The sequence below is a fragment of the Hibiscus syriacus genome, unplaced genomic scaffold (genome assembly GCF_006381635.1).
Source record: "Hibiscus syriacus cultivar Baekdansim isolate YM2019G1 unplaced genomic scaffold, ASM638163v2 tig00111427_pilon, whole genome shotgun sequence".
Lineage (NCBI taxonomy): Eukaryota > Viridiplantae > Streptophyta > Magnoliopsida > Malvales > Malvaceae > Hibiscus > Hibiscus syriacus.
In genome coordinates this window covers 1,175,372-1,188,258 of record NW_024063088.1, presented here as the reverse complement: position 1 = coordinate 1,188,258, position 12,887 = coordinate 1,175,372, and the positions used below count along the sequence as shown (strand labels likewise).

The following is a 12,887-nucleotide window of genomic DNA, read 5'->3' as shown; positions in this document are numbered from 1 at the left end:
TTAACTAGAAATTAAAAATTAATCTATTAATTATTAAAGAATTCGAGTTATTTGAGTCATGTTTGATACTTCAAATTTGATGTAAATTTTTTTTACGATTCATAAAATTACAAGTTAAATTGTTATTTTTTTTATGTCGAATCGTCCAACGAGGAATGCTTAGAGTTAGAACCGTGATCCCTTCCCCAAATTGATATAAAATGGGTACTCTATTTTCAACACGGCCGAGGGCTTACTTCTGATATACATTTCGCCATGAACCACGCTGACCATCCTTTCAGGTGGCAAGAGCCATCTTCAGGGGACCAGGACCACTGTCACGACCAAGGCCTGCCATCTATTTTCAAGCACTCTCTATGGTAGAAGCCCCAACGTTTGGTGAGATTGAGCTCATCCAATCCCAAATATGGTGACCGCGATTACCATGTCTACAGATTCCTTTTGTCTTTCCTCTTTTCTGTTTTCTACCTGTTTCTTTGTGCGCTAATCCAACTGCTCGCTCCCGCCAGTGGTTCTCTCTGGTAAGTGTTAATAAGACCTCAGGTACTGAACTCAGGCCATTCAAGTGTCCCCGACCGGCTAATCGTTTTCTCATCCAATGTAACTGCGTAGACACGGCCATCTCTCTTCACTGGGAAAAGGGTTTGTAGTTCGCTCTCTTTGAGGCAATTTGTCAAACACTTTTCGTACTCGCAACTCTTCTGAGTATTTTTAATAGATTCTGATAAAACTCTTATTGCTCTCGAGATTTGACTGTGTTAGTTGTGTGAGGTATGCTGTTTTCGGTCTTCAGAGAAACTGGACTAAACGAAAAGGAAACCAAATTACTTTGGGACAAGAACCCGACTTTGAGATCGACGTCTTTGGACAGAATACGTGCTCGGGTTCTTGCTTTACAGTCTGTTGGTATCAATGGGTTTGGTCTTTATCGGTTGGTCATTAAATGTCCAACTGTACTAATTGCTGAGGAAATTGATTCAGTGAATAGTTTTGTGCGTGATGATTTAGAAGGAAAGGTCGAGCCAGCACAACTCGAACGTCTCTTTATTACAATGGATGCGAGATTCTTGCTTGGTTTCGATCCTAAGGTTAAACTACTCATTCATCATGAAGTTCCCCTGGAGAAGATAGTTCATGTTCTCAACAATGTCAACTTGAACAAAGCCATTTGTTGCAAGTCTGTTGAAGAATTTGAAAGAACCATAAATTTCTTGAAACCTTATCATGGCATTGAAATAATAGTTAGGCGTCCTTCAGTTCTCAACTATGATTTGGATTCTCAGTTGATTCCAAAAATTCAGTTTCTTGAAAAGCTTAGTGGAGGCGATACAAATGCCACTGGGACAGTGTTGCGCAAACTGCCCGCCATTTTGAGTTATAGTTTGGAGCATATGGAGGGTCATGTGGATTTCAAGAGATTATATGTTGGTCTCAGTGACCAGGAAATATTCAAGATTATTCTCTTGTTTCCAAATGTGATTAGTGCCAGCAAAGAGAGGAAGTTGCGTCCTAGAATCGAGTTTCTCGAGCAATGTGGACTTAATTCTAATGACATTTTCAAGTTCTTGACAAGGGCCCCTTGTTTGTGGCCCTTTCCTTTGAAGATAACCTGGCTCATAAATTTGGGTTTTTGGTGAAGATTGGTTATGAATATAGGAAAAAAGAGTTTGCAGCCGCTTTGGGTGCTGTCACCAGAACTAGTTGCGAAAATATGCAAAAGGTAATCGGCCTCTTCTTGAGTTACAGTCTTTCTTACGAAGATATCTTTTACATGAGCAAGAAACACCCTCAAATATTGCTGTATAATCCTAGTTCTTTAGAGGGGAAGATGGAGTATTTGACAGAGGACATGGCCCGAGATGTTACCGAGCTATTGACTTTCCCTGCATTTCTTGGTTACAAGCTTGATGACAGGATTAAGCACTGGTATGAAGAAAAGAAGAAAACCCCTGAGACCGGAATGTCCCTCAACAAGCTCTTATAACAGTCAGCTAACGGGTTCTCAACCAGAAAGAAAGAAGAAAGTCTGGTTACTGATTGACAACTGGAACGAAAAACGAAGCTTTAGGGTGATTTCTGTAAATTGTTCACAGTACCCAATCAGAAACTTCCTCCGAGCTTTCTTGATTCTCCGGAATGTCAATAATTGTTTAATTAGCCACTGTGATTGCACCTTGATGATCAGAACTACAACATGGCAAGTAGAGGAAAAGTGATCTCGCATCACACCAACTAGGCCAATCACAGAACTCATTGCTGGAAAGTTAGAGCTTCTACTTCAGAATTTTTTTTAAAAGAGGCAAACCTAGTGAACTGATTTTATTTCTCCTTGAACAATTATATCATATGGCAAAGAACACATTTCCTTTTGATTCAAGAGCTTTCATTCCATTAAGCATTACAAAGTTGCGTATCATGTATGTACCTAGTAGATTACCAACTCATTTGGCTAATGTCATGTTCTTTTTCTTGCTGCTCTGCCTAACATAAGAATAGCTTTTGTTGGTGGGAACCATGTGTTTGCTATACGTGTTCTTTTCAGTTTTCATGCATTTCTTGTGGTTGAAAGTGGAGATATGAGCTTCCTTTCTGGTGTGTGATACAGAGTTGCAGGTTCCCCAACTGAGACTCACCCAACTGAACTATCCCCGTTGTTGATCCTCAATTCAAAACCCAGAAAGAGTACCAGGCCATAGACATTAGAAGGTTCAAAGACAGCACCCTCAGGTCAACTTCTTATTGACCATTTAGTTAAGCTAACATGTACTTTACAAACCAATTCTCCATAAGCTGCTGTATTTTGCTCCTGAACCAACTAAAAATGATCATATTGGAAACTAGATGTTTTGTATATTACCCCAATTTCTATCGCATGTGTCACCCGAAGAAAGAAATTAACAAGGGTTTAGTTTCTCTCACCCCCCTCTGCTGCTGCCGCCGCCCCCTCCCCCACCCCCACCCCCACCCCACCCCAAAGAAAAGACCATTCTTCTTCATGAACACTATGATTATGTCGTTTGTTTTAGTTGCCTTACTGCTGATTCTACACATGCATTATTATGTGTTGCCAGCTATTGCAGATTCTAGGAGTACCATGAATGATCATCCATTTGTTTTTGAATTTTTAAGCTGATTATATTCAATCAAGGAGGTAAATTTTGTGTAAAACTGGGCAGGTTTTCATGGGAAAAGGTCAGCACCATGATGTTGAGCTTCTGACAAGAACCCATCACGACATGCTTGCAACTGCTCTTGGAAGGTTCAAAACGAAAACAACTACTTATGATGAACTAATATTGTGTCAAGTATATTTTCTTGAAATTAAAGTACAGATTCATAGATTTTGGAAACTACAAGCTTAATTTTGTCAACTATGGCAGCCAAGAAACACCCAAAGATTCTTTGGTATACAGCTATAAATATGGTTTCTCTCGCCTCGCAAAGATGACAAAGGATCAAGCTCAAAGAAGGGATGGATCAATGGAGGCTGACAGCTGCAGGATAATCATACTCTTGAAAATTTTAATCTCTCATATAGTTTAAATATTTTTTATGTATTTTTTATTAATAATTTAATTTTACACTTATAAAATTTTATAACTTTACCCCTAAAATTGTATAACTTTATCTTCAACATAGAATTTTGCATTTATCCTGATTCAAGGGCTCTCAATTGTGTGTATGGCAACTCTTGTCCGTTCTTTTTCCTTCACTTTTTAGTCTAGACATAGAAATATTATGAACTTTCACTTATATCGGAACATGTGATTTGCTATTACAAGTACCATTTTCTTTAATGAAAAGTGATCCTCATAGGCTTACTCATGATCATTCGAGTAATATCCGCCTCATTAAGTACCACTATAATGTTTTCACAGTTAATGTAAAAATAAGTATTCAAACTCTATCTAAAGTTAATTTTTAACATTTAAATTTTTTTTTGTTAAAAATAAGTGTTTAATATTTTTTATATTATACTTTTTTGGTATTATATTTTTAGGGTCTGGACTGTAATCGTCAATACCGTTATTTGATAAGTGTCAAACTTGTAAAATTTTTAAAAAATTATTTTTAAAATAAAAAAAATTATAATTTATTTAAAAACTCAAATTTCTTTAGTATTATAAAAAAATTCCTAAAACTTTAAAATTCTTAATTTCAAATCCATATGCAGTCGTCGTCGGTCATCTTCTGCCACCATCTCTGTTGTCGAAAAGTCACCCCGTCATCGCTCACCCATTGATTGGTCACTGTCCTTGCCTTTGCCTCAAACCCCTAAATCTCTATCTCTAAATTTAATGTGTTGAAGACTCAGTTGGAATCTAATCCTAATAATCTTAAATATTGGGATGGAGGGTGATGGTCACGGGAAGGGAGGGAATTTGAGGAAGAGGGAGAGAGGGCGGGTGTTGGGGGTGGGGGGGGGGGGATTGAGAGGGAGGCATGGGGTGGGTGGGTGGGAGGGAGAAGAGAGGAAGGGAATTAAAAAAGATATAGGGGTAACACATGCTACTTAACGGTCGAATTTAACGGTATTACAGTCTAGGAATCTAAAAGTGTAACGTTGGAAACACCATGCATATATTTTTAACGAAAAATTCTTTAAATATCAAAAATTAACTTTTGGTATACTTTGAACACTTATTTTACATTAAACCATGTTTTTATAACATATGGATTTTATAAATTGAAGCTTATTATCTTAATTACACATCTTTATTTAATAAATAGAATAAATTAATTATTCACAAATCATTTTAAAAGTCAATAATACAAAATTGTTTGTAGCTTATTTTATAAGTTATAAGCTGTGATAAAAAAAACTAATATTGATGGTCTAAATTTTCTTTACTTGCAAAATTGTTACACTTTTATTGTATTCAAACAAAATTTTATTTTAAAAAAATCTATCATTAATTATGGAGAAACTTAATTTGATTCATGGAATTTTAATTTTATTAATCAAATTATTTAATTATTTAAATGATATCAATCAAATTATATGTTTATCGGAAGCATGAATGGATACTCGGTAAATTATAACTCACACGCTATTATTAATAAGAACTAAAATATAAGTACAACACTAACTTCGACTAATTTACAAACACAACCCCGCTAACAAAAGTTTTGCTAAACTTCACTATCTCATATTTTTTCTTTCACTCAATACCTTTTTCACTCACATACATTACAAACTAAACAACAACCCATATATATATATAGGTATAATAAGTTGTTTATAATTAGCTCTACATTCTTCTTGCCGCTATTCCTTTGCTTGCCGTGATTATCTTCAATTTAGCAACTTAATTGATAAGCTTTACATGAGGTGCTACCAAGTCAATTGGTTTTTTGTTGTCGACTCAATTTGTTGCCTTCAATTCATTTTCCATTTGCCACTTTGAGCTCCTTTATTTTAACTTTTGTTGTTGCCTTTGTTTTTGGTTTAAGATACAGCCACCAAATCAAGTTTTACCGTCATGCTAGAATATCCTAGCTAGTGCCATTATCCATTCTTAATTCTTAACAATTAAGAATTTCATATGCTGCTGCCACATTGCTTATTTCATGAAATTAGCCATGTGATTGTTATGGCCCTTTACCATCTTAACCTTTTCTAGAAATCCTTTGCCGACATGTAATAATCTTAGTTTGATTCAAACACTCCACTTAAACTTAATTTTTCATACCAAACTTTTCTATGAGTATGCAGAGTTCGTCTGCTTTCAAGGGCTTTGTAAAAATGTTTGCTAGTTAATATTCAGTTTTGTAGTAGATTAACTCCACGTTTTTGTTCTTTACCTCCACTCGTATAAAGTGATACTTTGTATCGATATACTTGTTTCGGCTATGAGAGACTGGATTCTTTGCAAGAGAATTTGTAGACTTATTTTCGACATAAATTGTAGTCGGTTCTTTTTGTGTCAAGTTTAGATTGTTCAAAATATTATTTAACCACATTGCTTAGAAAGTGCACGCTGCAACGACTATGTATTCAGCTTCACATGTTTAAAGAACTATTGTTTGTTGTTTCTTTGATGACAATGAAAATACTGCAAAGCCGATATGAAATAGATACCCATAAGTACTTTTTCGATCATCTAAGTCTCCCCCATAATCTCTAACAGAATAACCAACTAATTTCGAATTTTTTGAATGCGTGTAGAATAAATCATGATTTGTCGTACCTTTGGCATATCTCGTATTTCTCTTTGCTATAATCCAATGATCTTGCTTCAGATTTATCCATGAATTTGCTTACCAATCCAACAACATATGTAATATCTGGTCGTGTGATAGTCAGATACCTTAAACTTCCAATGATGCTTTTAAACAATGTCAGATTCACTGGATCTCTTGTTGAATTCACACTTAATTTCATGCCTAGTTCTGGTGGAGTGGTTACCGGCTTGCAATCTTCCATTCTAAATTTTCTTAAAATTTCCTCTGTATATTTTTTTATGATATAAATATTCCATCTTGTTTTTGCTTCACCTCAACTCTAAGAAAGTATGACATTTCACCAATAACGGTCATTTCAAATAGCTTTCTTCAAATCATTAAACATAATTGAATTGTTTCTCGTGAAAATCATGTCGTCCACATATAATCACACGATCATGATATCACCATCTTCATTTTTCTTCGTATATAAGGCATGCTCGTATGGATTCTTCATAAACCCATTTTTCTAGAAATATTCATCTATTCTCGTGTTCCATGCTCTTGGAGCTTGCTTTAATCCGTACAAAGCCTTCTTTAATCGATAAACTTTATCTTCATACCATTTTTCAATATACCCAGGTGGTTGTTCAATATGAACTTCTACTTCTAGGTAGTCATTAAGAAATGCTGACTTCACATCCATCTAATAAATTTTCCATTTATTTTGGGTTGCAACTGCTGTGAGAAATCGAATGGTCTCAATCCTTGCCACTAAAGCAAATATTTCATCATAGTCTATTCCTTGTCTTTGTTTGTAACCTTTGGAAACTAGTCTCACTTTGTGTTTCTCAACCTTTCCTTCTTTGTTGGTTTTAGTCTTGTAAACCCATTTAACTCCAATTAGGTTGTGACATTTTGGTCGACTTATTAGCTCCCATGTATCATTTCTTTCTATTGATGCAATTTCTTCATCCATAGCATTCTTTCACTTGTCATCTTCAACCGCTTCTTTGTATGTTATTTGATCACCATTCACAAGTAAGTAGAAAAGTGAAATATTTTGTAATTCATAATCATTGTACCTTTCTGTTATTTTTCTCTTCCTTGTAGATCTTCGAACTTCTTGAGGTACTTTAGAACTTTATATTATGTTGCTACCACTACTGTTGTTGCTTGATACCGATGGTCCAATTTGTTGAGGACCTTATCATCATTTTGTTCATCTTGATTGGAAAGATCATCATCATCTATATCTTCATTAAAAATAATCCTTCAACTTTCTTTTCTTCTTTACTTCATCTCCAATATTATAATTCATCAAACTCAACATCCCTTGAAATTATTACCTTCTTGGTAAGAGGATTATATAGTATGTACACTTTACTCCTTACATAATTGCCAATGAAAATGCATTTCTCGCATCTATCATCAAGCATCCTTCTTGTCTGTTCAGGAACGTGGGCGCATGCAATGCACCTGAAAATCTTGAGGTGTCCAACTCCCGATTTTTAAACATTCCATGCTTCATGTGGCGATATGTTCTTAACATGTTTTGGACATCGATTCAACAAGTAAACTGCACATCGTACTGCTTCGGCTCAGAAATTTCTCGGTAGATGCTTACCTTTTATCATGCTTCTTACCATGTCAAGGATTATGCGATTCTTTCTTTCAGCTACACCATTTTGTTGAAGCGTGTATCTGACTATCAGTTGATGGATGACGCCATGCTCTCTACAGAAGTCTTCAAATAAATTTTATTTTTATTCGCCTCCTTTATCTGATCTAAGTATCTTTAAATATTGGTCGTTTTGCTTTTTTTTCATTGCTTTAAACTCTTTCAATTTTTCTAATGCTTCTGAGTTTTCTTTCAAGATATAAATTCAACATTTTTCTATTAAAATCATCAATAAAAGTTAAGTGGTACCTATTACCGCCAAGTGATGGTATATCAAAAATACCGTCTATATTTGTATGTACTATCTCCAAAGACCTCTTGGCTCGCCACGATCTGCCAACTTCGAAGTTTTGTCTATGTTGCTTTCCTTTAATGCAAGCCTCACATAATTGATTTGGAGGGTTGATATCTGACAGTCCTTTCACCATATTTGCCTTCAATAATAACTTTAAACCGGAAAAAACCAAGATGTCCATATCGTAAATTCCACAACCATGAATCATTTTTTATCGCAATCTTCATACACCTTACTTCTCCCAACTCGATATCATTTGTAAACAGACGATTTCGAGTCGTATCAACTTTGACAGTTAATCCTCCATCTTTATTGTTTATGGAAAGAGAGCGATTCTTCATCTCCACTTCGTATAATTTTTCAAGAAGTTGTTCAAGGCTAATTATATTACTTTTCAAAGTCGGTACATAATACACATCGAAGATGCATTTCTTTTTACCATTTCTCTGAGTAATCATAATTTCATCTTCGCCTTTGACTTTTGCGTGCTAGTTTTCATCAAATGTTACTCGACCATGGACTGTTTCATCTAACTTCACGAACAGTTCTTTTCGACCACACATATGGTTGCTAGCATAATTATCGAGATACCAAATATTTTTCTTGAATTCTTCATTTCCTTTGTAAGTGAGGAATACATGAGATTTTTAAAAAATTTCTTCTTCACATGTTGTTACGTTATTTCTTTTTTCTTGTTTATGAGCTGATCTACACTTATAACTATAGTGACCATACTTTTTGCAATTATAACATTGTACTTGTGTTTTATTTCCATATTGATATCTGCCTTTACCTCGGCCTCTAAATCCTCGTCCATAACTTGATGTTTGACCGCAACATCCTCGTGCTCCTCGTCTACCTCTATTTCTTCCACGATAACCACCACGACTTCCTCAGCCTCGTGTGTAGCTGTTGTTGGCTTTGCCTTCATTGATATTCATCTTGGTTCGCAAGGCTTCCTCTAAATTTTCAGTATCTTCATTTTGCTTCATCTTTTGCTCGTAGACTTGGTGTGAACCCACAAGTTCATTGATCAATATTTAAGATTAATCTTTTGATTCTTCGATTACCACAACTATTTAGTCAAATTTTCATGTCAATGATTGCAAAATCTTTTCCATCACCCTGACTTCATCAAGTGATTCACCATTTATTTTCATTTTATTCACGACCGTTTTTACGCGCTTGACATAATCATCGATATTTTCTTTGTTTTTCATTTTTAACATTTCTTACTTAGCTCTAAGAGATTGTAAACGTACCTTTTTGCTTTTTCGGTACCTTGAAAAGAATTTTTGTAAAATCTCCCACGCTTATTTTGCGATTTATGCATTGGAATTTTTTTTAAATGTAGATTCGTTTACTCATTGAAAAATAAAGAACAACACTCTTTTATCTTCTTTCCGGAATTCCTTCAGTATCATTTTCTCTTCATTTGACATAACTGCTTCTTTTGTTGTATTTTCGAGCTCGGTGTAACATTCTTCTACGATATCCCAACAATATTCGGAACCTAGTAACACCTTCATTTTAATATTCCAATTGCCATAGTTTGTCTTTGTCAATCTCGGGATTTATGGTTGAATCATGCTGACCATCTTTACCACTTATTAAACTCGAACGAGGCTCTAGATACCAGTTGTTGGAAGAGTGAATGGGCACTCGATAACTTATAAGTCGCACGCTATTATTAATACGAATTAAAATATGAGTACAACACTAGCTTCGATTAGTTTACAAACACAACCCCGCTAACAAAAGCTTCACTAAGCTTCACTATCTCATATTTTTTATTTCACTCAATACTTTTCTTACTCAAATACATTACAAACTAAACAACAACCCATATATATATATATATATATATATATATATGTATAATAAGGCGTCTATAATTAGCTTTACATTCTTTTTGTTGCTATATTTCTTTGCTTGTCGTGATTATCTTCAATTTAGCAACTTAATTGATAAGTGATAACTCCATAAAAGACATTATTTCTAGTCTTTTTACTTAAGTTATTAGTCTTCTAAACAAAGTGTTCATAGCATATTACTCGCATTTAGTTGCATTTAGGTTATAATTGTATGTGGTGGATAAGTTTTGTCTAGGCAATATTTATTTGGTTTGATTGATGCTGCTGAGGAGAAAGGCCTTGTGTGGATTGTGTGTGTGCAGGAAATTAACTAAGGAGGAACATTTCAGTCGTGACAATGTATTTCGCAAGGGACAGTGGAACATAGAAGACAAAGACATTGAGGAGCAGATTTATCTCGCCAAGGCAAGGTTTATCTTGTAAGTCTGAAGCGGATCTGACGAATTGCTTATGTCACATACCAGATGTACGACTACCCTCACGTGAAATCAAGCCCTAAATATTCTGACAATAGCCAGCCGCCTTTCCTTTTTTAGCTTGGATAAGAAAACTCGTGTATTTAGGGAATCTTTAATTATGCGAAACCCTAGGAGATTTCCCTTAATAAATACCAGTTACAGTCGCAAAATAAAAGAGGGAGGCAAGAAAGCAAGAAGAGCTTTAACTGAAGCGTGGAGTGAGTAACTGTAGTGCTTTTCCACCATTCTCTAACCCAACTATCCTTGGTGTCCTCCATAGCCAGGCTATAGAAGAGCGGCGGTCATGCCTCGAGAAAGGCTGGCCGCCAGGGCAGTCGAGGTGCTGGTCAGGGATGTCACGACAGATCCCCCTATTTGGGAGTCGCTCTTCTTTTGTTCTTGATTTCTTTACTTTGGTTGGGGTTGTATTAAACGATGATACTTTGGATGACTTTTTGAAACACCATGAACTGCTTTATTTGGTGTTAGTTTTTGTTTTAACAAGATAATTATTTTATGTTTTATGAATGACACATTATGATTTTGCTCATGTCTATTTTGTTCATTGTTTAAATATTTTGCCTTGACAACGTAAGAGCACCTGGGGTCTAGGTGAAACATGACTTGATATTGTAAGAGCTTCGAGAGATTGCTATTTTTCTAGACATTGATTCTTAGATTCGAGAGAATTAATATAGATCTACGTGAACAATGGAATGAATCCGGGATGCTGATGTTCTAACCTGCCTACCTTAGAGATAAGGATAAGGTTTCAATCGACTAAAAGGGATAGACGCTAGAGTAGGATAGACAACGATTATAGTTCATGCTGAGAGGTATTGCTACAACAACAGTCTGACAAATCAAGGGTTGTAGTTAACGCTAAGTAGTATTGCCATAACAACCGTCTAAGAATACTCAGTAATCTTGTCGGGTAGCTTAAGCATATCATAACTATTCATTCCATACTTAGAATAATTTCTTGTCATAGAAAAAGCTAACATGAGTGCTATGTGAAAAGTTTGAATATGTGAGGTTGTTTTGAATATATTTGAATCAACTTTTGTTTTTTATTTCCTTATTTTATTTAATAGTTTTGCATATTTACTTTGTCTCGACCAAACTTTTCTATAACCATACTTTATAATATTTCCTTTTTTTATATTGTTTAATCTATTACTAATAGTTTTCTAGTTTGACAAGACTTCAAGAACTAGCTTGTGACAACTAGTTCTAGTTGTGGTGAAACTTAAAATTGCCTACCAATCCCTAAGGAGACGATAACTCACTTACCCTTTTTTACTTAATTCGACTGTGTATACTTGCAAAGATTTGTTTGCCTTAGCATATACATTTCCAAGCGATTAAGTTTTTAGCGCCATTGTCGAGGATTGGCAACTGACGAAATTTTTAAATTTTTTCCATAATAATTTTTTCCTTGTCACCTTTTACATAGTTTAATTCGTTTAATTATTATTTTTTTGAAGGTTTTTATCATTGCATGACCCTGAGATCTGCTGGTAAACCATTAGAGCCATTTGACCCTGAAATTAAACAATCGTTCAGACGAAGGCGACGTAACCAACGAGCCAGAGAGTATATGAACCAACTACAATTCTAAGGCAACAACAATATGAGAGATCAGGCAGATCTTGATGTAGCAGCAAATAATTTTCATAGAGAAGTTGCAAGACCCATAAGCAATATGAGACCACTTGAACCATATTCTTGATGATCTCAATCCAGAAATCGTGGCACCTGAAATACAAGCAACCCATTTTGAGCTTAAACAGATGACGTTTAACATGCTAAACTCCATTGGTCAATTTGATGGCTCGCCTAATGAGGATGCTAGACATCATATCTGTGCTTTTCTCGAAGTGTGTGATTCATTTCGGCAATAAAGAGTGCATGAAGATGTGCTAATGCTTAAACTTTATCCATATTCCCTACGTGACTGAGCGATAGCTTGGTTTACTAGAGTTCCTTTGGGGTTAATGGAATCTTGGGCGGATTTATACAAAAGCTTCTTACTTCGATACAATCCACCCAATATGAACACACATCTACGTAATGACATTGCAAGTTTTCACCAAGGCGATGATGAATCCATGTACGAGTGTTGGGATAGATATAAAAGTCTGCTTCGCAAGTGTATAAACCACTGATTTCATGACTGGACTCAAGTCATGATGTTTTACAATGGAATTAATACACCTACTAAAATGATGTTGGATGTCTCAGAAAATGGTACTTTGCTTGATAAATCACCCGAGGAAGCATTCGATATCCTCGACAGGATAGGAAATAATGACTATCAATTCCCAACTACAAGGCTGGGAACTGGTAGAAAAGTGTAGGGAGCATATGAAATTGAGGGTAAAAGTTCAATAGCCTCTCAACTTTCTGCCATA

The 12,887-nt window shown here is 35.3% G+C and overlaps 1 pseudogene; it reads left to right on the top strand.

Annotated features, from left to right (window-relative positions):
• Nucleotides 1-391: 391 nt before the first annotated feature.
• Nucleotides 392-2,370, top strand: LOC120163028 (annotated as a pseudogene).
• Nucleotides 2,371-12,887: the final 10,517 nt, after the last annotated feature.